We start from the raw sequence: 5,792 nt of genomic DNA, 5'->3' as shown, positions 1-5,792 counted from the left end.
GCTAGGCGCGGAGGCGGCGGCCGACGGCGAGGTCGCCGACGGGGAGCAGCCGGGTGGCGGAGGCGCGGGGACCCCGAGCGTCGGTGGCGGGGCGCTTGGGCCCGTGATGGGCTCGGCGGGCCGCGGCCGCGGGGACGACGGCGGCGGACAGGTGGCGGCTCCGGGATGGGCAGGACGGCGGCGGACATGTCCGGGCGCGGGGGAGATGTGTCCGGCGGCGCAGAGGAAGAGGAGGCTAGGATTTGTACCGCGAATTTCGGGGGAGGAGACTTATTTATAGATAAAGGGAGCTAGGAGAGTCCAAATGAGGAGCGGTTTTCGCCCACACGGTCGTAATCAAATGACCGAGAGCTTGGAGGGGAGTTAGATGGGTTTTGGCCCACTTTGGAAGGGTGTTGGACTGCAAAGAGAGAGGGGCTTTACGGTTACCCGGTTAACCGTTGGAGTATCAAACGGACTCCAAATGGCACGAAACTTGACAGGCGGTCTACCGGTGCTATACCAAGGCCGCTTGGCAAACCTCGGGCCATTCCGAGAAAGTTCAACACCCACTCACGAAGAGAGGCGAGAAGGGGACGTCGGATGACATAGGAGCGCCGGATTGCAAAACGGACAACGGGGAAAATGCTCAGATGCATGAGACGAACACGTATGCAAAATGAAATGCACATGATGACACAATGAAAATGATGACATGGAAAAATGCAACACGCAAGAAAATGACATGGCAACGACGGCAAATAACTGGCAGACACCTGGCGCATCGGATTCGGGGCGTTACAGAGGTCCAGGGGACCCACAAGGCAGGGGGTGCACCTAGGGGGTAGGGTGCGCCCTCCGCCCTTGTAATCAGCTGGTGGGTCCCCTCTAGTTGATTCTTTCGCCAATATTTTTTTACTTATTCCAAAAATATTCTTCGTAAATTTTCAGGTCATTCTGAGAATTTTTATTTGTGCACAAAAATAACACCAAGGCAATTCTGCTGAAAAAAACGTCAGTCCGGGTTAGTTCCATTCAAATTAGGAAAATTAGAGTCCAAAACAAGGGCAAAAGAGTTTGGAAAAGTAGATACGATGGAGACGTATCAGCGACCTCGAGCCGGTGCCACAAGCACGCCAGGCGCAGATTCTTGGCCTCAAGAGGCAGGTCGACGTTGTGAAGCTCCGCTCCGAGCCGATTCAGCGCACCCCTCGCGTCTTGAAGAAGGACATGCCGGATGACGGCACGGTTGCACGTGAGCTCCAACGCCTAGCCGTGGCAGAGGCGCGGGATGATCCCGGGTTGGCCGCCTCTCTGTCCGACTCTCCCGCCTAGGGCGCAGCCCTATGCAAGCTCCATGCCCTGTCTATAGGGACCATGGACTCAAGGAAGGCTCGGCCGCCAGTGAGAATTGGCGGGGGGAGCCTCAGCACTGTCCCCGTGAGCTATGCTGCTGCATCCGATGGCAGGCGCCGGGGACGCAGAGCCGAGGCCAACTAGGAGACACCATGGGTGGGGCGTGATTTTCCCGGTGTGCGTGGGCTCAGTCCCGCGGCCCACAAGACGCGCCGCTGCCGCAAGCCCTGTGCCCGTAGGAGCTGGTGCCGAGAGCACCCTCGTCTCTTCACCTGGAGAAGACCTGAGGAACAAGTGCTTAGGGGTGGCTTGCCGCATGATAATCAAGGCGAGCAGGGCACTTACTCGTCCACGGTTACCCACTTTCTCCTCTTCAGGGGCTGCGGAGGCGAGCCGACGTTGTCCTCAAGCCGCCCCCTGCTCCGGGGGCACGAGGATCGGGGTCGGTGCACCGGAGCTCAGCGTATGGCTCCCCACGCTTGGAGCAGGGGCCGCATCCCTGGGCGGGGTGACGCTGCCGGCGCTCGGAGGCGTAGCGATGGGCCAGCGCGCGGCGGGCGGATTGGCGCGCCCCTCCGCGATCACTATGGGTGCCTCGGCCTCAGAGCCCTCAGGACTTGGGGTTGCCAGGAAGGGGTTGTCTCGAGGCCCCTGTGGCCCTCGAGGAGCAACCCCCACTCATCAAAGCGAGAAATTCGATTGACAAAGCCTCTCCCACTCGTAGTTGTACAAAAGGAGACCTCCCTGAGGAAGCGCGTTGACTTCGCCGCTGGTCAGGTGGCGGACTATCCATTCAGCATGTTGGAGGGATGGAATGCCGCCTGGAGCCTCATGGGGTCCTCGTGCCTTGTGAAGGCCCACATCAGCCGGGAATGGCGTTGGAGGGGGGCAAGTCACCGTCAGACAAACTCCCTCACCACCATTGCCATCGTCACGCCTGTCGCCCTCAGGTAAGCCATCCACGCCATGACCCGCGAGAGCAGGTCGGCGAGCCTTTCATGCCTCCACCCAGAGCTTGCCCTTGCCGGGGACGATGGAGTTTGGAGTAGGGGCTATACTGGGTTGTGTCAATGTATACCCATTGCTTCCGGAAGCCCTCTGCATCTATGCGGATCTCCGCGTCAATACCCTGGCCTGCCGTCGTGCTCATTTCGCGTAGCGACACACCCGGAGCATTGCGCACCAGCAGCCAGCCACAGGGAGAAGAAGTGGTGGAGCAGCGCCACCGAGGGGGCGATGCCCATGAAGGCCTCGCATAGGAATGTGAAGGCGGAGAGGAGGATGATGGATTCTGGGTCAAAATGCAACACGTGGACCTGATAGTGCGACATCACGGCATTGGAGAAGTCCAAGAACAGCAGCAGCAAGCCGGAGAAGAGGGCATGGAGGTGAAGAGCAATGGTGGTGACCTCCAACTAGGTGGAGGACCGAGAGGCGGGCCAGATCTTTGTCGCCTTCCACTCATTGGAGTCAGCCGCGACCACTGAGAGGACCTTGTCTAGCCCCTCGTGGTTGAGCACGGTGGACTGGCCCTGGGTGTGGTCCGGCCCCGCCTGGCGGCTGGCTGCCATCGAGGCCCTGCTCCTCCCCTTTCGACAGGTCATGGCGATGCAAGATCCAGCAGGCGAGGTGCGGGCTTGCTTTGGAAGGAAGGAGCAGAAGACGAGTCCAAATGATTCGGCATAACAACTTGTGTGTGATACCCGGCAAACAGGCCAGTAATCAAAATTGTGTGCGATCATTATCGACAACCCATACGGTGTTTTTTGTGAATTGTGTGCTTGTCAGGGCACACAATTCAAGAAACCAACCTGTGGGCGATAATGTAAAAGATCTCTGTCGAATACGTATTACTAACCGTCTATGATGAGATTGATAGGGGAAACAGAGATAACGAATTAATATGAGCAAATGGAAACAGAGATATGTTGTTGTTGTTGTTGTTGTTGTTGCTGTTGCTGTTGCTGTTGTTGTTGCTGTTGCTGTTGCTATTGTTGTTGCTGTTGTTGTCGTTGTTGTTGTTGGTGGTGGTGGTGGTGGTGGTTGTGGTGGTGGTGGTGTTGGTGTTGTTGGTGTTGTTGTTGTTGTTGTTGTTGTTGTTGTTGTTGTTGTTGTTGTTGTTGTTGTTGTTGTTGTTGCTGTTGTTGCTGTTGTTGTTGTTGTTATTGTTGTTGTCGTCGTCCTCGCTGTCGCTCGATATGGCTGCGGTCGTATAAAAACCGCGAGAAAGCGAGATTGCAGAGTGTGTGCAAGTGTGTAGCGTGGCTGACCGGGGAGGATGAAGATGGTGGACACTTAAGCGGGGTATGCAGAGAAGATGAATGCCAATTCAAGTGGGGGTTGACGTATTATCTAACCGCTGATATAGTCAACCACAATTATTGGTACCCAGTTGTTCCAAATTCCTGGGTTGCGGAGTTCTCAATGTGATAATTAATTATGCACACGCATTGGTGCGTCCAATTATGAAACAAGCATTTTTGTAGTACTTCTACTCCCTTTGTACGGGCGAGCTAGGTGGGGGGAAACAAGAGAACTTGATGATTTTGGTAATCAATACCATTGCGCGTAGAGAATTGACCATTGCATGCATGTTATGCTAAGTAGGCTGAAGTCATTTAATGCATACTAGCCGCATGACACCTATTGGTTGCTTTCTTTTTTCAAGACAAAAACAAGGAACGAGTTTTGGGATTATTTGGTTTTCGTAATGTGACTTATGCACTGGTACGAACGGAGTAGGACAGTTGGGAAGAAATACATTGATCTCTTCTTATTAATGAAGCCAGTAATAATCAAAGTACAAAGGAAAAGAAAAAAAGACAAAGGAAAATATATGCACGAATCTTCGCATAACATCAATGGCATAGGACCTAGATGTGCATTACTTAGAGCACATCTAGATGTGCTTTAGCAATACTGTCAAACAAAACCCCTAATCATCATTGCAGACAGCGCGTAGAACATGGCTAATGCGATAACCACAACTACACATGTTAGATCCTTCTTATCTCTTGCTTTCATCTGTTGCTTGTGATTGATTCTTTCTTGCTTCATCGTACTGATTATACATTCCAGATTAGCCAATTTCTTCTTCAGCTTTACGTTATCTTCTGCAAGCTTGGTGATAACACTCCGAGCCCTGCCATGCCATTCTTCATCCAACTAGTTAACAAAGGCACAAGCTCGTACCACTGCTAATGTTAAATAGTATTCCGGATGAGCGGTGGCATTAACTCAAGTAAAATGATGAACTTAGCACTAAACTCTAAGGGGAAACTGAGAAGACACTTGCCAATGTCGAATACCTCCGTGCATACACATCGAGCGAGAGTGTGCCCGTGCACATAACTCAGCTTTTGGTACTTCTCGGTGGCGCAAAACTCGGAGTCGAACTCGTGTTGCGGGAGTCTGGAGTCATGCTCCGGATCCGGCGGCAGATCGCTTTCCTGGGGGGGTCATTCAGGACGGATTCAGCAGGGAGCTACTTTGTACATGCTAAAAAATATCAAGATAGATTGGAACCTGACAGGATGATTCGGATCTGTAGTACACTTGCCTTCTGATGAACTTAGGCAAGTGCTCGGCAACAACCGTTGTCGTGGGGGCGCTACCGAGAGCGACGATACGAGCAGAAGCAGCCGCACTAAAACCATCAGCACCATTCATCCGCATACCCCCAATGTCAGCCCCACGCGAGGGAATTTGGAGGCTATATGGGCATTTGGGAGGAAATGGGGAAACACTGGGGATAAGCTAACAGTCGGGAACTCTTGCACTATATGTTGTATACTGCACACTGTTTATACATGTCATTCGTGTTAGGTATTACAACTTCACACACGATTCCCGCACTAAACCGTGTGAGAAGAAAACATAGGTGATACACAGTTGTCGTGACATAACCGTATGTGATGTACTACCATGTACACATAATTGAGTTATAGTAATACCCTGTAAACAACCACTCAGCGGATATCCCTCAAAAAATAAAACAGTCGTTCTGCAGATAGAGATGGCGGCGGCGGCCAAGGCAGCGGCTGATAACCCACAAGTATAGGGGATCAATTGTAGCCTCTTTCGATAAGTAAGAGTGTCGAACCCAACGAGGAGCTAAAGGAAGAACAAATATTCCCTCAAGTTCTATCGACCACCGATACAACTCTACGCACGCTTAATGTTCGCTATACCTAAAACAAGTATGGAACCATAAGGACTTTGTAGGTGTTGTTGGATAGGTTTGCAACAATAAAAGAGCACGTAAATAAAAACTAGGGGTTGTTTAGATAAATAAGCAATAAAGTTAGTATAGCGAGTGTGAAAAAGTGGTGGTAGGAGTTGCGGAATTGTCCCTAAGAAATTGACTACTTTACTAGACCGATAGCAAGTTTTATGTGGGAGAGGCCACTGCTAGCATGTCATCCCTGACTTGGAATTATATGCACTTATCATTGGAA

Source organism: Triticum dicoccoides, chromosome 7B, assembly GCF_002162155.2.
Source record: "Triticum dicoccoides isolate Atlit2015 ecotype Zavitan chromosome 7B, WEW_v2.0, whole genome shotgun sequence".
NCBI lineage: Eukaryota > Viridiplantae > Streptophyta > Magnoliopsida > Poales > Poaceae > Triticum > Triticum dicoccoides.
The sequence above is the reverse complement of the archived record's forward strand: the minus strand, read 5'-3'. Positions refer to the sequence as shown.